Source organism: Pieris napi, chromosome 2 (assembly GCF_905475465.1).
Source record: "Pieris napi chromosome 2, ilPieNapi1.2, whole genome shotgun sequence".
Classification (NCBI taxonomy): Eukaryota; Metazoa; Arthropoda; class Insecta; order Lepidoptera; family Pieridae; genus Pieris; species Pieris napi.
In genome coordinates, this window is record NC_062235.1 from 13,306,850 (window position 1) to 13,329,226 (window position 22,377).

A 22,377-nucleotide genomic window follows, 5' to 3' on the forward strand; every position below is an offset into this window, starting at 1 on the left:
TATGGTAGCAGTGTTGTCCTAATGGCTCCGGGCGACTCTTACCCCTGAGGTCGTAGGTTCGATCCCCGGCTGTGCAACGAGGAACTATCTATCGCGCATTTAACATTCGCTCAAATGGTGAAGGAAAACATCGTGACGACGGCATGTGTCAGGCTCAGGAGACTGATCACCTACTAGCCTATAAGATTAACAAATGATCATGAAACAGGTACAGAAATCTGAGGCCCAGACCAAAAAAGGTTGTAGTGCCACTGATTTATTTATTGTATCACTATGATCTGTCTTATTTATAGTGAATAGTGTTGTGAAAAGTGAGGAACCATGACAACATCTTCGAGAGATTGTTTTAAACTACATTGTCCTTGGTTGACTTTTCTATTTTAACTGTCAATGTCAGACGTAAAAGACCATCAGACAGGCATATGAAGAATGAAATCAAGGAAATATTATTAATTGATGAAATATATATTAGTTTTTGTCTGCTCTATACCCTATTGATTACGGAACTTCATACCATACCTAAAACAATGGAACTCGTACTAATAAGGCTATTTTGGATATATAACAACTGAATTTGTTTAATCTATGACAGGTGCTTATTCATTTGCGTCTCTGGCTCGTTAGCAATTGGACACGCTCGTAACACGAAATATTTCAGCGATTGAAGCGGCGCTAAATTGCAACAACAATACCGATGCGCAGACGCATGTAACAAGATTCACTCGTTTATTGTGGTAACTAGATAAAGATTATGTATATTTAGTGAGATTATTTTTTTAGATATTCCCTCTAAGCACTTGTTCCAATATTTTTCATGATTTTTTCCTAAGAAATCTAGAAAGAATTAGTTATTTATTTCCAACACACATTCGGTATTTACAATATACTTAACATATATAGTAATCTATATATATAAAAATGAAACCCGTTTTCCGTTGTCACGACATCACATGAAAACGGCTCGACCGATTTGTCTGATTTTTTTTTGTTGTGTTTGTAATTGTCAGGAGAAGGTTCTTATAAAAGAAAAAAAGAAAAAAATTGCGCGGAAAATTAGAAAATTCAAGAATACTTAACCACCATACAATTCGAACTTTTTGGTGTAACATTATGGCGTTTGACATAACACAACATTGACAGAATGCGTGCTGCAAATATCGTCAGAGGATGTAAGAAAAATGAATATCGTTCAAAATAAATGCTTCGATCGGTATCGATATATTGATAATATAATAATATGCGAGCCAGAAAAACAAACAAATAATGTTGTATAACATAAAGCATTAGAATAATAAACACTTTGTTTCTGAAATATTTTTTAATTCATTATACCAATTTGAAATCAATATTCTAAGTAAGACAGGACAACGTCTGTCGGGTCCGCTAGTAATAAATAAAATTTATGAAATAGAAAAGTAAAACAAAATTAAAAAGGTCCTGTGGCTACCTTCAACGCTGGCAGCGTTTTCTAAGTGATACTTATTCGTTATGGAAAGCACCAGATGTGGGGTCACCGGGTCACTAGAAAGAATAGTTTTTGGGTCTATGGTATCATCACATTTGTCTTCACTGAAGGAATTGCGGATATAAAACCCTACTGTACTGGGAACCGGGCTATGTAATATTAGATATGTGACACTAACACTTTGTACATAAATAATTTACAATTTCAAAGTTTAAGGGTTCATTCAACATTTCAATTCATTCGGAGTTTAATTAGGAGTGATCCACTCGCATCAATCACGCGGAGATAAAGCGTTATGAACGGCTCAGATTTGTAGACGTAATTTGTACCTCTGTCATCACATTTCAAAGACAAATATAAAGGATTGACGGGAGTGATAAGTGTCTCGGCTGGTGTAAGGTTATTTAGCTACGAAGTGTTTTTACTTAAGTTTGTGCTCCACAATGACACTGTCTTTGACAAGCCCAAGTACCTGAGTCATGGTAAACTTGTAGGGGTCTTATATCGATCGGCCTCGAGGTCTGGTTCTTTATTCTACCGGTCACAATGTTACTTCATGTGCCCACAGCTAGGACTAAACTTGTCCGTCGAGTGAACTGACAAAAGTTCTATTATTTGTTAGTGTCCATAGCAGTTAGTTAATCATTTGTACTAATTTCTTAGGTTTGTTTTTTGCTTCGTATGAAAATTATCTTAATTGGTTATGCATTTTTGGCGATTAAGGGCTCGGAAAAGAGGGATTGTGTTTTTCTAAATAAAATAATTGTCCAAAAATCACAGAATTTGTTTGTACCAAAGTGTGGAAAGTCGAGAATCTGACAATTTTTTTAATATCTCGCTTTTTTATGATCTTTTTTTAGATTATAGTGGTTCGTAAATCTATGCGGTTATGATAGTACAAGTAGTAATAAAACTCATTAAAATTATATGTTCGCTAACTGTAAAAAACATTTTATTACAACTCAAATATTCGACTTTTAATAACTATTAGTGTGTGACTTGCCTTAACTAAGTTGGTATGTTAAACGAGGTTTTTATTCAAAGGATTGATCGGGACAGGTTTGAAGTGTCGCTCTCAAGCGCACTCTTCCGAGAACTCCTTGTGACCTCTCCACTGCAATGACTGTTCTCCTTGTTCCCTTGTTTTTGTTCAAATGTAAAAAAATAATTCGAAATATTTAACCATCTGCTTGATGTTCTTGTAAAAGTTCTAAAAAACATTTTTAAGTATGGGCCTCAGATTTCTGAATCTGTTTCATGATCATTTGTCAATCTAATAGGCAAGTAGGTAATTAGCCTTCTGTGCCTGACGTACGCTGACTTTTTGGGTTTTGAGCGAGCGAATGTTAAATACGCATAACAGAAAGTCTATTGTATTGTAAGTCTATTGTTGCACAACCGAGGATCGAACCTACAATCTCAAGTATAAGAGTCGCACGCTAAATCGACTAGGCCAACACTGCTTGAAAACCCTATACTTAATTTTTATTTTTATTATTCCAAGAAGATTATAGTTTTGGATACTTCTCGTGTCATATTTTATGTTCCAAAGTACTTTACTTAAAACAATACAATGTGATTAATTACCAATTCTTAAACTACTCAAGGAACTTTATAATAATTCAGTAGACACATTTCAGTCCCCAGTAATAGTTTTTTTGCAAGGTCAAGATAACGCCTCTTAAGCGATGACCTAACTAATACCTGGAATTTATCAATAATTCTTAACTTCAATTTTGGTAATTAAAAGAGTTGTTATGTAGCTATTAACAGTGTATTTGTACGGTCGTTGGATATATCAATTAATAGTGATGTTACCATCAAGTGGATTTTATACGCTTTGACGAATCTTAAATAGAGACATGAATTAGGAACTTGTATGTAATTGCCGCTTTATTGATTAAAAATAATTAATATTTATTGAATTAACGGTTATTGACTTATTGTTCGTTCTATTTATTTTAAAGGATATTGGGGGCAAACACAGTTCGCTAGTAGTTGGTTTATTAACGCTACTTCTTTTAAAGTAGTTGAAGCTTCATGAGTACGTAATTCAGGACATGTTTAAAATTGTCTTTGCCTCGCATCTGTGAATCTGTTTAATGGTATATTCTGTGCACACGAGGTAACTAACACACTACAAAAGTGAAGAATTTTTTGGATTATTTAATAAAAGTTGATAGAACAATTAACCCTAATTAATATTATTTTTTAATTAACTCATACAATATTTTAATTTGGTTGTTAAATCATGCCCTTTGATGATATAATCTATTCGTTATTGATATGTCATATCGACTAATAAAGCAATAATTAATATATAGATCTAACAATTGAGAGCAATTAAAGATCTATTTCTGCCGCGTCACTTAATCTTAATTAATCCTACAACACGCAATCACGCACAGAGAAATACTAAGAAACCCTTAGGATATCTCTTCATTAAAACACTTTTAAAATAAAATTATAGAGAAATAATTATTAGTTTTAAGTAAATTAAAGTGTCAATATCTTATAGCTATGGTCACACGAACTGAAGAAGACAATAGAATACGTAACTTTAAGAGACATATTTCTTACTCGTTTAAAATAAGTTCAAAAGTAATTTTTATATGACAAACTTCAAATTGTTGCTGGAGAATTTATAGGAACCACAAAAAAGTTATTTCAAGTTCTTTAAAACAATAATTTAAAACAATTCCCAATAAATGACAAGGCAAAACTCGCATCTTTTTACACAAACTAACTAGTAATATTACAAAATTAAATAAAACGTCAGTTTTAACATAGCAGTATAGTTAACAATCTCAAGAATATAAACTAAGAAATATAATTATTCCTTCACATTTATAAAATAAATTCGAATATTATGGGTAAACTTTGAAATCGCTATTGTGTGGCAATCTCTGAGTACGGTTTTGTACATGTTTTGTAGTAGAAATAATTCTTATTATTTACTATATATAAATACTCTACAATGTTTTTATATGATCTTGATATATAGCGCAATCGTTTCTGACCATAAAAATCCGGAGTATCTAAATTGTTGGTTAAAGATAGGTTTTTCTTGTAAAAAAGCTATCAATAATCCTTGAAGTGTCAAAGATCACAGGTGTGCGTGATTCATCAATAATGAGCTCCATTGTAGTATTTATTAATTTATCCTTTTAATAACTTAATTGACGGCTTATCTTTTGATTTGTTGTACGTCGATGTTTGAGTTTTTAATTATACGTAACTAAAGACGTGATATGGGGGGCGTGGTGCGCTTCGTCATGGACATTGGAGAGACTTTCTTCACTTTGTTTTGTTTTTGCTTCGAAAGGATCGTTTTAGTATCGTTTGATGTCATAATAATGTGAGTGTTAAAGGAATGTGTATCTATTCGATTATTACATGTTTGTTCAGTTTAGGATATTTCGCAGGAAACAATTACATAAAAACAGGTATTTAAATGGAATAAAATCATTAAAAATATTATCGAATACACATAATTAATTATCTACAATATTGTCTAGCAAATTTTTTGATTCGTCTATAATCCATAATATACAGAACAATATACAGAATACAACGAAGAGCGATTCGAATCGTCAACGACCAGTCACTTTCCGAGCGGCTTGATCCCTTGGAGTTGCGTAGACATGTGGGATCTCTCTACATCTTCTACCGCATTTACCATGGAGAAAGTTTAGATGAGTTGTTTAGACTAATACCAGCAGCTGCTCATCACCGGACGTCAAGGCAGAATACAAAATACCATCCGTATCACCTCGACGTCCGTAATTCCACAACTAAGCGTTTTTAAGGCAGTTTTTGCCGCGCACCAACCAACCAACTGGCCACAGAAGTATTTCCGAACCAATTCCACTAAGGTCCTCTGGCATTGAAAGTGGCTATGGGTGGCGGTATCACTTAACATCAGATGAGCCTCCTGCCCGTTTGCCTCCTATTACATAAAAAAATTTATTTAACAAGGTAAAAGATAATAACAAAAACTTTAAAAATCATGCGTCGAAAATCCGACAAATTAAACGTCAGGTATCAATGATGTAATGAGGAGAGAATTATTTATTAAATCGAAAAAGTGTCTTCGGATCCGTCATCACTCAAATTGTATTAACGCACGGTCACAGAGTCTGATATGTATCATTTGTCTGTTAACGGTTTACGAAATTTAAATTACATTTGACGTTAAATGGATGGGTTTTATAAAGAATAATGTAAAATCTATAGTTCCAATATTTATTTATTATTTATTAATACTTCGTTACTTTACAATATAAAACATAATTAAATGAAAAGGAGGGCAACTAGCGGCCTTATCGCATTCGAGCGATCTCTTCCAGGCAACGACTGTGTGAAAGAAAAAATGTATTATATTAGCTAGACAAGGTAGACAAGAAGTGCAAAAATACATATAGTTATTAAGGCAAGACTAAACAGGAACAAAAAACAAACTGAACTAAAATGGTTTAAGATCAGTCTTACGTAGTGGTTTTATTTTATTTTAGGTGCATGGTCTTCACATATATAATTATCAAATAATTTAAAAATATATAATATATATGTATGCTAAGAATCAAGACATTATCTGTACCAAAAAAAATTGTTAAAGTAATTTACTTTATGAATAGTTTTTAGCCGTTGGATCAATTAGCCACAGTCAAAAAGGCATTAAAAAATATACAATCGCAACATTAATACATTTCGTAGCCGTTTTATATTTTATTAATACAATCAACTGAATCAAATCTCAAATAAAATAAATCCCAAGCAAATACTCTGTACGTTATGATTTGTGTCCATTGTAGGGCGCCCCCACTGCGCGCGTCGCATCAACATCTTCGCTAAGACAAAAGACAAATTAATTTTATACACCGGCATTTAATTTGAATGTGAATAGCGTGAAGTGCGACGAATGGCCGAGAACAATGGACGGCGCCGTCGGTTCGTTTAAAGAGAGTAAAAAGTTTTAGGGTTCGGTCAGATTGAGAGCGATACCCAGCGGTTTTCTTAGAGCTTTTTTGATTATTTACAAAGTTATTTAATCTCTCTCGTATAGATATATTATTTATTATTTGTAATTCTATTTATAATGAACAATAAGTTATTTTATTGAACTCTTTTGCTTCTTATTGTTTGGCCGTGTACATCGGTTTTAAAAATTAACAAAAAATGCCATAATCATGCGTATTAATTTACACGATAATAAGTATACAAACTGTCAGATAATTAAATTTCATTTAACTGAAATCGACCTCTGAACGCAATTTTCCCGCCCGTTAGGTGCCCGTTGTTTTTTGCAAGAAGGTTCTTATAAGAGCGTAATTACGTGTCAACAAACGTATGGAGATATATCTACGAACACTTGAATAAATAATTTGGATTATAGCGGTCTCTTTGGCCTTGGGTTAAAATCTCTCCAGACATTTGTGGACGATATGGACTGCAATGAAGGGTCGGGTCAAACTTAATAACGGATAATATTAATGCCTGTATGACCTGCCCGGATATAGGCGATTTTGATAATCTGCTATAATCATATTAGTGTAATTTATATATGTTTAATATTCAAACTTGCTATCTTTATTATGACAACTGTAAAATATTATTTTTTACAGTATTTAATTATTAACATAATGTTTATAGTGCTTGTTTCCCGCGGCAGTAATTTAAATTATATAGAAAACTGGATATCGATATTTAATATACACACTGACACATTATCAATAATTAAATAATCAATATCAAATAAAAAATATTCTGCTTTTCTCGGAAATAACATATTTACCTTTTTGATTTTCTTTATGAATAATTTTTCAGTACATACAATGATTTTACTGAGTATTTTCTTCTTCAACTTCACCTGAAAAGCACTGCCAGGTCTGGGCCTCAGATTTCTGTACCTGTTTCACGATTTGTCAATCTAATAGGCAAGAAGATGACCAGCCTCCCGTGCCTGACACACGTCGTCGACTTTTGGGTCTAAGGCAAGCCGGTTTCCTCACGATGTTTTCCGTCACCGTTCGAGCGAATGTTAAATTCGCACATACAAAGTTCATTGACAGACAGCCGCGGCGACCTCAGGGATGCGAGTCGCACGCTGGCCACTAAGCCACACTACTAATACTCATGTCACTACACAAAAAACGTACGGGATTTCGAATGTTCTAGAGACTTAATGCTAAGTTTCGACTATGAATCTTACCAAGTGTAAATTATAGAGTAGATTCAAACACGAAGCATATCGACAATGCATCATCGTTGCACCGGTTATGAAACCACTTAACACTTTCTCGCTGTTTGCTCACTATTAGCCCATCAATCAAATTCCAATTTGGCTGGAATAGTAACTGTTAGTTAAACACTAACAATCCACGAGACGCCCATCAATCAGCCTGCGCCTGCGGCTGTCGCAACGCATGTCATGTGTATAACAATCGACATATGTGATTTTGAAAACACAACGTTACGATCTAATTAAAAAAAACGATGTGATAGAAAAAGTTTATGACATCCTAGACGACGCCAACATCGTCCAATTCATAAAGTGCAACAGGCTCAAGTTGCTGGGACATGTCCACCGAATGGCGAATGACAGAACCCTAAGATCCTTACTGAACTTACAACCCGGTGGCAAAGGAAAACCCGGTAGACAGAGGCTGCGTTGGTGGTATGGAGTTATCAACGACCTCGAAACAATAGGGGTTCACAATTGGATGCGGGAAGCACTAGATAGATTGCGATGACGAAGTGTAATTGAGGAGGCTAAGGCCCACAAGAGGCTGTATAACCATTGATGAAAAGAAAATGATAGGAAAAGCGATGTACTGCGGAAGTTTTTTTGTTCTCGCTTCGGTGATTTTTCCTTCCTTATAGCCAATTTCCTTACAATAAAATGGTCAAAGAGACATCTTACAAATACTAGTCAATGTCAAGTCAATTTTAAAGCACTCTTTAATATTTTTAAAAATATATTACATCTGTACGGTTCCAGGTCAGGCGCGTTTATAAAACTAAGAAATACTGAGTGAGCAAAATGTACAGCCTTGTCTCGTAACATTTACATCAATTACGTATGTATGTATCGCGGTGCACAAACGTTTAGAAGTTATCGAGCGACCATTATGGAAGTCCATGTGTGAGGATTTATGGGTGAGTATAGGTCTTACCAGGGGAGCAACGCGTTTCAACCTCAACATATGTGTAGTATACATACCCTCTCCAGTAAGTATTGATTATTTAGAATTATTTCTGAACAACATGACCGATGTATTTTGTAACAGAATAAATCAAGAAGCAACTATAATATTAGGCGACTTTAATATGAAAAATATTATGTGGCAGGTCGACGAAAGACATTTTTCATGCATACCGGTTAAACTAAGCCATGGTAGAGTAGAAAATACATTCTTAGATGATATCACCTTTTGCAATCTTAAACAGTGCAATATGGTTAGGAATACTTCTGAACGAACTCTGGATCTAGTGCTAACTAACTCCCCCAAAACGGTAAAGGTGAGTGAATGTCTAAATCCACTTATACATTTGGACAGTCACCACCCTGCACTTGAAATCGAGCTTGTAGCGCAGGGACAAATAAAATATCTTAAGCATAAAAGAATTCCCTTTTTAAATTTTAATAAATCTGACTTTACTAAAATTGACGAGTCTCTCTCTCATCTACAATGGACTGAGATTTTGGGATCAAATGCAGACATAAATCAAATGGTGGAAAATTTTTATGCAAAAGTTTTACCAATACTGAAAGAAAATACGCCATATACCATGCCAAAATGTGAATCATACCCTCCCTGGTTCAGTAGACCCCTAATTAAATGCGCGAAAGAGAAACTTAAATATCACAAAAGATACAGGTTATATCAAAATCCAAGAGACAAACAAACATTCGATATATTACGACGAAGATATGATGAAATGCTTAAGGAGTGCTATAGAACTTTTAAAGAGAACGCTGCCTCAGCTTTGAAACAAAATCCTAAATACATATGGTCCTACGTTAATAACTTAAAACATAACAGTTGTTCTATACCAAACCAAGTGCTTTATGGTTCTAAACAGGCGAATGGTGGCCAGGAAATATGCGATTTATTCTCAGAATACTTTCAATCAGTATATCAGCTACAACCCTCATTAACAACAACATCTTCAGATATAGATCCTTCTTCTCCAATAACTGAAGGTCTAGTCCCTGGGTGTTATCCCTCGTTGCATAATGTGATCCTAGAAGTATCTGAAGTTCGCGCTGCCATTAGGAAGTTAGACGCAAACAAAGGTATAGGGTTAGATAACATACCTAATGTTGTGCTAAAGAAATGTGCCGAAAATATATCGATTCCCCTATGCATGATTTATAACGAGTCTTTGCGTCAAGGTGTGTTTCCTACCGTATGGAAAGCTGCTCGGGTAACACCTATTCACAAAGGCGGAGATAGAAACGCTGTTCAGAACTATAGACCAGTTTCAATATTACCAGCACCTGGAAAAGTGTTTGAGTCTCTTATTCAGCAGAGAATTTTTTGGCATGTAAAACAGAATATACACCCAGAGCAACATGGTTTCATGCCAAGGAAATCGACCACTACGAATTTGCTTGGTTTCACTGAGGACATAGCGAAGGGAATCGACAACGGACAGGAAATCCATGCAATATACACCGACCTCAGTAAGGCTTTTGACCTCATTTGCCACGATTTACTACTGCAGAAGATCTCTTCCATGGGCATCCATGGGTCATTGTTTAGGTGGTGTGACTCGTACTTAAAAAATAGGACACAACTGGTAAAGATCAGAGGGCATGTGTCTAATGGTCAGCCTATACCTATGGGCGTACCACAAGGATCGCACTTAGGGCCTTTATTCTTTATCATTTTTGTGAATGATTTAGCATATAATTTGAAGTGCAATTTTAAAATGTATGCTGATGACTTAAAATTATACCAACATGTTCAACAGGATATCGATATTGATTTTCTGCAGGAGCAACTAAACAAAGTTAACATATGGTGCGGGCTGAATAGAATGATTTTAAATGAAAGAAAGTGCTGCTGCATAAAATTTTCGAAAAAAAAGAAATCTTCACCATTAACATACTGCATTAGGGGCCAGAAACTTCAAGAGGTTAAAAGCATAAGAGATTTGGGTGTCATTATGGATAGTTCACTAAGTTTTAGGGAGCATGTGGATAGTATTATAAAAAGATCCTTAAAGCTCTCTGGTTTTATCTCCAGAATAACAGGGAGTCTTACCGATCCCAGTGTCGCAGTTACTATTTTTACCAGCCTCGTCAGAAGCATATTGGAGTTCAATAGTTGTGTCTGGTCTCCAATGTATTTAACCCATTCAGCGAGGCTGGAAAGGGTGCAGAGGAAGTTTTTATACCATCTATCCTTTAGAAATAATAAATGTGCAATGTTGAGTAAATATGAGGATAGGTTAAATTTTTATAACTTGGAATCTCTGAGTGTTCGTAGAGTAAACATCGACTTGCTATACCTATTTAAAGTAATTAACGGAATTGTGGATTGCCCAGAAATTTTAGAACGTTTATTCATACAAGTTCCTCGGGTCGGGAGTCGTTTGTACAATCGAAGATCTTTTCACATCCCACATTGTCGAACAAACGTTGGCAGAAACTCACCAATTAATAGGTTATGTCGCTACCATAATGATATTGCACAGAGTTTTGACATTTTTCACGGTTCTTTGGCCTCAGCTAAGAGTAGAATTAGGCATTAGGATTTATTTTTGGTTCAAATAGTATAATTCTTTTATAGTTTACATTTTTAATTTTTATGCTTGTTTATATTTAACACTGTTTTTTGTATCCACTTAATTTCGCTTGTCGTGTCCACATGTAATAGGGACGGCACCGCTTTTGATATTTATGTTAATGTTTATGTCAATTTATATCATGTGTTTGTCCTAATTTTGTGGTCCAAATAAAAAAAAATAAAAAAAAAAATTACTTTTTTTTATAATACAATACAATAGTATTTCATCTAACGTCTTAAGTCACTAGATGTATTAAAAATATCAAGCAAAATTTGCAAAACTCTGAGCCTGTGATTTTTAGATTGGTTATATTTTAGCTATTTGAATCTGGCTTTATAATCATATACCTATATAATTACCAGCCAGGCCATAAACGCAATGGTAATCCACCACGTGATGAAATAATCATACTTTGTATTTTCATAAGTAGGAAATAAAGTGATAGTCATCAATGCCGACTCTGCTTCTATTTAAAAATTCTAACGAAGTTTATTAAAGTTTTAATATATCATGAAATAAAATTCGTGTTAAATTATCATATGATCGTGTCTATGTCATAATATTAAGATTGATTTAGACTTAGACGGTTGAGAGTTCAGCTATAATAATATATTGTCAGCTTCTCATCACAGTGACAGCTCACGCCTTGATCTGACGCATCCAATTCACATAAGGCTGGCCAGACACGTGTGTTGAAGCTGCGGAATAGAGTTTTGTAGAAAAATAGGAAATTGAGTTGGGAAATACGGAAGTATGCTACAAGTTTGTTAATGATAGTTATGTTGACTTTGACTATATTGATATCGTCAGCAAGAAATAAAACATATGAAAGAAGAAATTTACAAGTTAGTATTTAATAATATTTACATATCAACAGCCTTTATGGTTTCCATAATTAACACCACGGTGACGTAAAGGTTAGCGAAAAACAGACAATTTAGATTTTTTCCTCCACCGTTAGAACAAATGCTAGTTATGCTCATAGTATGTAAATCAAAAAGTACAAAGTCAAAGTCAAAAATCATTTATGCGTGTAGGTAACACAATGTACACTTATAAACGTCAAAAAATAAATATACATTAAATGCTTCTAATTTATATTTAATGCCAGTTCTCAAATCAAGGGCGTAGAACGGAAGTGAAGAACTGGCAATAAACTCTAAACAAACAGCGCATATGAAGCTCATAATTTTTGGTTTTTAATTGTTGTTAGGAGCGATAAAAAATTGTTCATGTCTAATAGTAGATTATAAAATATAATTCTTTATGAACGAAAGTTAGTTCCTAAATAAATTTAATTTCTTTGTGTGTTCGAACGAAATAATTGTGTATTAAAAACGCACACAACTAAATCGCCTAAACAACCAATTCACATGTTAAATGAAATTCCGTTTGCGGCTCAACATTATGAAGGGTCGTATCATTAAAGTGTTTGTTTCTTTCATGTTTTTTGTAAAGGTCCAATTAGAGCTACCGTGTCGAAAGGATAATGTTGTGATCGTATAAAACGTTTAGCAGGTTCAGTCCCGTGCTTTCGTGCCATGTATTAAATTATTATTGTTTGGCCTGGTAATAAATATTTACTCATCTAATTCACGGCTATGGAGTGGTATAGAGAGATTAATATCTGTCAACTGAAAAGATGTTAAATTTATTCTAAAGTTACATTTACTACCAGTTCGCAAGTCAAGGGCGTAGAGCGGTCAATAAGAACTGGCAAGAAACTTTCCGCCACTCTTTTTAATCGCCGAGTTTTGCGTCATACAAATTGTTTGCACAAGAGATCAGGAGAGACCAGGTTTATACAATTTTTGTCCCCGGAGATCCTAGATTCAATTGTTGGTATAATGATAGTTTTTTCGAGACAGTACTGTATCCAAAACCAAATTAATTGCATTAATATGGTTTCAAATTGTCAGAGTATTCTTCTATCTATTAGCTGTGTTCTCTAGCATTATAGGAGTTGCATTATCCAGATACATCGCCTCATCTATCAACCCGACTTTTCCATTTCTTTGTCCGGCGCCTATCGATAAATCTACTAAATCGACATAATAATACAAATACAAATTACACCGCAATAAATAATACTTGTATGGGAAAATCTGGATCGCGCTATCATCGGTGTAATTTAATTGACTTCGTGTGGATGATAAATGCCGGGTTTAGTGTGTACGTAACTCATGAATATACGAACTGATTTGCGATAACAGTTTTAAGGCTATAGCAAACTGGCTGCGGAAGCCATAATTGAAAGATGTTGCGCTGGCTAAATGAAATAGTGACTATTTTAGGTTAGCATTTTAAGCTGCCCACTGAAGTATTTCGCGAGCCCACTGGCATTGAAAGGGCGGTGGCGGTGGATGGACTACTTAACATCAGGGGTCATAGATACGATCCCCAGCTGTCCATTTTTCTTTCTGTCAATGTAGTCATTTAACAAACGCAGAATACAAAAGTCCAGCCGTATCACCTCGATGTCGTTTTTTATAGCAGTTTTTGCAACACACCACTACTATGTTGAACCAGCTACCCACTGAAGTATTTCTGAACCAATTCGAGTAAGGGTCCTTCAAGAAAAGAGTAGAGTCCAAGAGTCCGTAGCAATTCTAAAAAGACCGGTAACGTACCTACTCGCGAGCCCTCTGGCATTGAGAGTGTCCATGGGCGGCGGTATCCTATAACATTAGATGAGCCTTTTGCTCTGGGCTGGGTGGCTAGCCCCCTGATCTATAAAATAAAAGTTTCGGCGGCGTATTTAGATAGTGAATTTGGTATAGCAAAGATATGGTCCCTGACTAAGCACTTTTATCGCCAAAACGCGACATCTTTCAGACACGTCAACAAGACAAATCCTGATGAACCCTCTTGACGAAGACCACTAATCTGTACAAGAAATTACGATAAGTAATGTTTAACTATAAATTAATTTGTTAGTGCAATGTGTTTGTAGGAGCCTTAATTATTGGTGCGCGCCACCTGACAGCGTTGGTACGCTCGAGCCCGCGACGGGTGGTGGACTATTGCCTTCAACCACTGATCCCCCGGGATATACCCGTCTTCAATAAATCAAGATATATGGCAGATAGATTTTATGGCAATCGTGTTAACATTCCATACAATATTGATTTTCTTCTGTTTCAAAATTCGTCAGTGTTTACGATTTTTGACATTATCTCTGATTAGAGTCAGTAGTCTGGAAATACGTATTTTAATTTGTACTGCGTAAAAACCAGTGCATTCATATAAGCTATTTAATTCCTTATTTCATTCATAGATCTTCCAAAAGCACGCGTGACACATGAAGATACTTATTTATTTATGCTGAAACCAAGGTATCTTCTGAAATAGTTGTTTAATTATATAATTATAAGTATCTTAATTGTAATAAATATTTTACGTCAAGTACCTAAAACATTGTAATAAAAACAATTGAAACCTAAGCGATAACAAACAATTTAACATTTTTTATATAGAACATAGGTCAGGTTGTCTTCCGACATAGGCCTCCCCTTGATGTTTCCACTCTTCTCTTTCACGAGCTGATCTTCTCCATTCTTCCGGCAGAGCCTTCCCATTTATTTTTATTAATATTTCGTCAAATGGAAGAGACCGCGTTCTCATTCAACATCATTTTGATTGTGTAATAAAGTTTTTCTTTCATTCTTTTGTTTAAGAGATGTAGTAAAAGATAGGTACCTCGCTTTCCTTCACACGAGACCTTTATTAAATAAAATAAGGCAATCAAACAGCCGTTATTACTAAACACCTAAGGACACTCAATATCTCGGTGTAGCAACACAACAGGTTGGTCTTATGGACGGCGAACACGGAAAGGAATACATTAAATTAATTTATTAGTGCTAGTAAGTACTGTGTAATTCAAATTGCACCCGATGTTATCAGTTTTATTGCATTTGTTAGTAGCATCTTGCTCTGTACGCTCCCGATTGCGCTATAAATAAATTGTTATGATTAATTACGATGAGATTGTAAAACATGTTGTATGAATATTGTAACTAAGTTAATACTTGCAGCTGAGTTTCATCATCGGACATTGTCGTACGAAATTCCACCCGTATCACTTCGACTTCCGTCGTTCCACAACTGCCCTGCGATTCTGTAACTCACTGTTAATCCGTGAGTCCACTACGCAGTAACAGCGCTCCCTTCGTCACTGACGTAATTTTTGGAACCTCATGGTATTCTGTTAAGAAATTTTACATTACGTCTTGATAAGTGGAGGCAGGTAACCTAGTAAGTTGTTGTCTATTAATATCGTGACAATTGACTCATTTTATTTTATAAAAAGAGTAAATTGTCAAAATTTTCATCATACATAAACAAAATATTTTTAATAAAACAAAATAGAGAACAAAATGGTCGACGTTTGAAATAAAATTAATAATATTAAAAAAAAGATAAACTGCCCTGCGATTCTGTAACTCGCTTCACACACTCTCAGCGCTGAGTTTTGCTGTCAAATCGTTCGTTTCGGTGTCATGTTACAATTTGGTATTCTGTTAAACAATAACCGCGACAAAAGCGCCGCTCAAATAAGATTGTTCACATTTGGAATTAAAATTTGGCACTGCTACACTTACGCTCCAAAATTGTTGGTATTTGGTATTCTGATACATACCATTTGACATCTCATCTCATTTAAATGTACATTTTGTACGTCAAATTAAAAGTTGCTCTTCCCTCGCTGAAATCGTCATTTACCAGTGAGTTAGCCATTTTTAGCGAAGTTAAAACTTGTTTTATGTGAAAATATTCTAACATAGGACAATCTATATGTATCTTGGGGTAAGTTTATAAAATAATATTTATCAATACAGCATTATTTTACGAAAAAAATTATATATATAAACATTAAGCTTCGTGAAATTGAACTTTGTTATTGTTACAGAAGGCCCGTTTCCACTTTTAAAGTTTAAACCTCTATTTCAAGAAATAAATGATGTAATCCATTAAAAAATACTTAATATAATATCTATAGATGGCGAAGAAAATGTAGGCACGAAACGACCAATTGGTTTCTCGGCGTTGGTTATTATCGCTTTTTTCCAATACTCAAGAAATTATATGGTATTGACGAAACCTAGAACATATGCTGCTGAGATGAACGAAGAGTCTAGTAAATACTAAATAGATGATCTAAGGTAAACATTTTGATTACTTTAGCATTAAAAATATAATTTTTATCCAAGAACCAATTTTTCGATGCAGTCTTGATCATGTCTTGTCTCCAGCAGAGATAAGTCGAACAAAAAGCGATAAATAAGATAGGTAAATATTGTAATATATTTGTATTTTTCTACTATACTAAAATTATAAATCTAATAATTTCAGAGATCCCCAAATGTTCAAAATTCCTGATAGAAAAATACATTCTGCCTTTGAAGAAGAAGAATATTACATGTGTATCATACAACAAGGCCCCTGGATATAAAAAGACACAATAGTGCAGACATTTTCAAATTATTGAATTTCGACTATCCTTCAATTTATAATAAATGATAACACAGTACAATTTCGGTTCCTATATTTTTATAAAATATATTGATATAACATTAAGGTTTTGGATAAAAACATTATTCTGCTTTACACAAGTATGAAATACCATCATTACATACATGATGGTTTAAGTACTTATTAAGCTTTTTTAAATTTATCGTTCATAACTATTACTTTTTACAAACTAATTAGAAAATATATTAAAATAAATATATTTATCTACAAAATAAAGTAGATGTTATTGATTAGCTCTATGTGAGGCTGTGTTTTAATTAGTTTTTATTATACTTAAGTTTGTTTTACTGAAAGTTATTTTGTAGTGTGTTAAAAGTTTACTATAATCATTAAATTAAATGTTTAAAGTTATTATATTGTTCTTTTATTCACCTATAAAGTAACATGGCTTATATATTTTTCATTTCGGCTTAGCTATGTATTTAACTCGGTTACTACGTTTTCTATAGGCAGTCATTAAATAAGTGGTAGATTTAATTAATCATTTTATTAATATAATATTATTAGATACAAAAAAAAATATTATGAAGTACACAATTATCTTAAACACGGTAATACAATTTTTCATATAAAAATCATAGTTTGGACAACTACATTCAAAATAGATTAGTGGTCTCGGTTTAATATCTCTTCTTAACATTTCAATAATTGGTCATTTTCTTCCTCATTCTTGACAACTACCACTGATGGCTGTAATACAATGATTATCTGTTAAAATTGTAAATAGGAAAATGTGGTAGGTCACTGTACTGACACAATAATATTGCATAGCAATTTAATTATTGTAAAGTTAAGGTAAATAATAAAAAAACTTGCATAAAACACACAAAAACTTATATATGGGATATCTTTGTATTTCTAAGTAAAGTATCTTAAAAACATGTTTGATAATATTATAACTAAGCCAAATATTATTAAAAGTTTTATGGTAACAAGGCTTAGTAATTTCGCACAGTATTTGATTCAGTACTATGAATAAAAAAAATCTTGAGCAAACCTATATTTAGACTCAAAAATCCAAATCCAAGTATGTACTTTAAAAACAATTATTTATTAATGAAACAAATCCAAGACCCATAAAGGGTATGTTTAGTTTTAAAGTGTAGTCAGCAGCAATAACTATCTTTTGATTGCTTCATTAAATAAGTTATGGCAATGTTGTTTCCAACATTTAAAATTAACGTTGATCACTTGAAATGGTATGAATTTGAGCTTATATATTTGATCCAACATACCTAACATGATTATTTATACTTGTATTCTGAAATCTGAACAATTAAATTAAATTCAACTTGATCAGTTAAAATTAATACTTCTTATATTTCATGAATGGAATTTGAAGTTAGGAAATCTAAAAATATTTTTTTATTTGACATTTTTAACCAACAATTTCATTATTCTTTACAATGTCGCTTCGATTTAACCTATTACATTTGACTTCAAATTTGCCATCAAACAAACAAACTTTGTTAACTGTTTTACTAGTCACTACTTATTCCTATTTATTTACTATGATAGTTATTATATTTCTAAAATAGTTTTAATAGAATTCAGTTTTTATGAGTGTTAGTAAAAACATAGGTAATATTGTTGTAGTGTGTTTGACCTCTGAATCACTTAAAAAGGTTGCAATAGTAGTTTCATGGCATCTAAAAAGTACCAACACTTGCACTTACACAAATGAATAAATATATAAACACTAATTTTTCTTCTTTATAGATAGGTACCCTTTTATTTTATAATTACTCAACAAAATATTATATGAAAACATTGGTATTAACCTTGGTTACCTTTAGTAACATTTTGAAAATTTAAAACACCTATCCATCCTGTTTACTTTGAATCCGTAGCCCATTTGCTGAGAGAATCACTTTTAGCGTGACATCATCTTTTATCTTTTTGTTAAGATAATATTCTTAATTTTTTTACAATATATCCAGATGTTAGGTATCCCTTGTTTCGTGCTGAAACATAATTAATATTTTTAAGTTTCTGTCGCTCATATACACCACGGCTGGTCAGTTGTCGGGTAAATACGAAATATAAACTCTTAATTGGAAGTTATAAACAAAATACGTAACTTACGATTGACTAATAAATAAACTCACTACTTACCTTTAAGCGGCCCCATTGCCAGATGGGTTTTAATAATTTTCCTCGCTATTCTATTATTTTCCATCAGATAAATCATTTTTGAGATATTTTCACGGTTTATCTTTTTTTTTAATTTAAACGTCGACCTTTTTGTTTTATTAAAAATATTTTGTTTATGTATGATGAAAATTTTGACAATTAACTCTTTTTATAAAATAAAATGAGTCAATTGTCACGATATTAATAGACAACAACTCACTAGGTTACCTCCCTCCACTTATCAAGACGTAATGTAAAATTTATTAACAGAATACCATGAGATTCCAAAAATTACGTCAGTGACGAAGGGAGCGCTGTTACTGCGTAGTGGACTCACGGAATAACTATTATTTTATAAAAAGAGTTAATTGTCAAAATTTTCATCATACATAAACAAAATATTTTTAATAATACAAAAAGGTCGACGTTTAAATTAAAAAAAATATTAAAAAAAAAGATAAACCGTGAAAATATCTCAAAAATGATTTATCTGATGGAAAATAATAGAATAGCGAGGAAAATTATTAAAACCCATCTGGCAATGGGGCCGCTTAAAGGTAAGTAGTGAGTTTATTTATTAGTCAATCGTAAGTTACGTATTTTGTTTATAACTTCCAATTAAGAGTTTATATTTCGTATTTACCCGACAACTGACCAGCCGTGGTGTATATGAGCGACAGAAACTTAATAATATTAATTATGTTTCAGCACGAAACAAGGGATACCTAACATCTGGATATATTGTAAAAAATTTAAGAATATTATCTTAACAAAAAGATAAAAGATGATGTCACGCTAAAAGTGATTCTCTCAGCAAATGGGCTACGGATTCAAAGTAAACAGGATGGATAGGTGTTTTAAATTTTCAAAATGTTACTAAAGGTAACCAAGGTTAATACCAATGTTTTCATATAATATTTTGTTGAGTAATTATAAAATAAAAGGGTACCTATCTATAAAGAAGAAAAATTAGTGTTTATATATTTATTCATTTGTGTAAGTGCAAGTGTTGGTACTTTTTAGATGCCATGAAACTACTATTGCAACCTTTTTAAGTGATTCAGAGGTCAAACACACAACAACAATATTACCTATGTTTTTACTAACACTCATAAAAACTGAATTCTATTAAAACTATTTTAGAAATATAATAACTATCATAGTAAATAAATAGGAATAAGTAGTGACTAGTAAAACAGTTAACAAAGTTTGTTTGTTTGATGGCAAATTTGAAGTCAAATGTAATAGGTTAAATCGAAGCGACATTGTAAAGAATAATGAAATTGTTGGTTAAAAATGTCAAATAAAAACATATTTTTAGGTTTCCTAACTTCAAATTCCATTCATGAAATATAAGAAGTATTAATTTTAACTGATCAAGTTGAATTTAATTTAATTGTTCAGATTTCAGAATACAAGTATAAATAATCATGTTAGGTATGTTGGATCAAATATATAAGCTCAAATTCATACCATTTCAAGTGATCAACGTTAATTTTAAATGTTGGAAACAACATTGCCATAACTTATTTAATGAAGCAATCAAAAGATAGTTATTGCTGCTGACTACACTTTAAAACTAAACATACCCTTTATGGGTCTTGGATTTGTTTCATTAATAAATAATTGTTTTTAAAGTACATACTTGGATTTGGATTTTTGAGTCTAAATATAGGTTTGCTCAAGATTTTTTTTATTCATAGTACTGAATCAAATACTGTGCGAAATTACTAAGCCTTGTTACCATAAAACTTTTAATAATATTTGGCTTAGTTATAATATTATCAAACATGTTTTTAAGATACTTTACTTAGAAATACAAAGATATCCCATATATAAGTTTTTGTGTGTTTTATGCAAGTTTTTTTATTATTTACCTTAACTTTACAATAATTAAATTGCTATGCAATATTATTGTGTCAGTACAGTGACCTACCACATTTTCCTATTTACAATTTTAACAGATAATCATTGTATTACAGCCATCAGTGGTAGTTGTCAAGAATGAGGAAGAAAATGACCAATTATTGAAATGTTAAGAAGAGATATTAAACCGAGACCACTAATCTATTTTGAATGTAGTTGTCCAAACTATGATTTTTATATGAAAAATTGTATTACCGTGTTTAAGATAATTGTGTACTTCATAATATTTTTTTTTGTATCTAATAATATTATATTAATAAAATGATTAATTAAATCTACCACTTATTTAATGACTGCCTATAGAAAACGTAGTAACCGAGTTAAATACATAGCTAAGCCGAAATGAAAAATATATAAGCCATGTTACTTTATAGGTGAATAAAAGAACAATATAATAACTTTAAACATTTAATTTAATGATTATAGTAAACTTTTAACACACTACAAAATAACTTTCAGTAAAACAAACTTAAGTATAATAAAAACTAATTAAAACACAGCCTCACATAGAGCTAATCAATAACATCTACTTTATTTTGTAGATAAATATATTTATTTTAATATATTTTCTAATTAGTTTGTAAAAAGTAATAGTTATGAACGATAAATTTAAAAAAGCTTAATAAGTACTTAAACCATCATGTATGTAATGATGGTATTTCATACTTGTGTAAAGCAGAATAATGTTTTTATCCAAAACCTTAATGTTATATCAATATATTTTATAAAAATATAGGAACCGAAATTGTACTGTGTTATCATTTATTATAAATTGAAGGATAGTCGAAATTCAATAATTTGAAAATGTCTGCACTATTGTGTCTTTTTATATCCAGGGGCCTTGTTGTATGATACACATGTAATATTCTTCTTCTTCAAAGGCAGAATGTATTTTTCTATCAGGAATTTTGAACATTTGGGGATCTCTGAAATTATTAGATTTATAATTTTAGTATAGTAGAAAAATACAAATATATTACAATATTTACCTATCTTATTTATCGTTTTTTGTTCGACTTATCTCTGCTGGAGACAAGACATGATCAAGACTGCATCGAAAAATTGGTTCTTGGATAAAAATTATATTTTTAATGCTAAAGTAATCAAAATGTTTACCTTAGATCATCTATTTAGTATTTACTAGACTCTTCGTTCATCTCAGCAGCATATGTTCTAGGTTTCGTCAATACCATATAATTTCTTGAGTATTGGAAAAAAGCGATAATAACCAACGCCGAGAAACCAATTGGTCGTTTCGTGCCTACATTTTCTTCGCCATCTATAGATATTATATTAAGTATTTTTTAATGGATTACATCATTTATTTCTTGAAATAGAGGTTTAAACTTTAAAAGTGGAAACGGGCCTTCTGTAACAATAACAAAGTTCAATTTCACGAAGCTTAATGTTTATATATATAATTTTTTTCGTAAAATAATGCTGTATTGATAAATATTATTTTATAAAGTTACCCCAAGATACATATAGATTGTCCTATGTTAGAATATTTTCACATAAAA

The 22,377-nt window shown here is 32.3% G+C and overlaps 2 long non-coding RNA genes across 6 annotated transcripts; one reads left to right on the plus strand and one right to left on the minus strand.

Annotated features, from left to right (window-relative positions):
• Window positions 1–17,458: 17,458 nt before the first annotated feature.
• LOC125062552 lies at window positions 17,459–19,040 on the minus strand. 3 transcript variants are annotated; one of them, XR_007119294.1, is made up of 3 exons: window positions 18,914–19,040; window positions 18,580–18,762; window positions 17,459–17,488 (listed from the first exon to the last, which is right to left on the minus strand). It is a non-coding gene; the product is annotated as an uncharacterized LOC125062552 (long non-coding RNA). The 3 variants fall into 3 exon arrangements; XR_007119293.1 differs by lacking the exon at window positions 18,914–19,040 and having other exon boundaries at window positions 18,589–18,907; XR_007119292.1 differs by lacking the exon at window positions 18,914–19,040 and having other exon boundaries at window positions 18,580–18,907.
• Window positions 19,041–19,346: 306 nt separating this feature from the next.
• Window positions 19,347–20,943, plus strand: LOC125062539. Of its 3 annotated transcripts, XR_007119289.1 has the most exons (3): window positions 19,347–19,488; window positions 19,640–19,822; window positions 20,914–20,943. It is a non-coding gene; the product is annotated as an uncharacterized LOC125062539 (long non-coding RNA). The 3 variants fall into 3 exon arrangements; XR_007119286.1 differs by lacking the exon at window positions 19,347–19,488 and having other exon boundaries at window positions 19,495–19,822; XR_007119288.1 differs by lacking the exon at window positions 19,347–19,488 and having other exon boundaries at window positions 19,495–19,813.
• The last annotated feature ends 1,434 nt before the right edge of the window (window positions 20,944–22,377 follow it).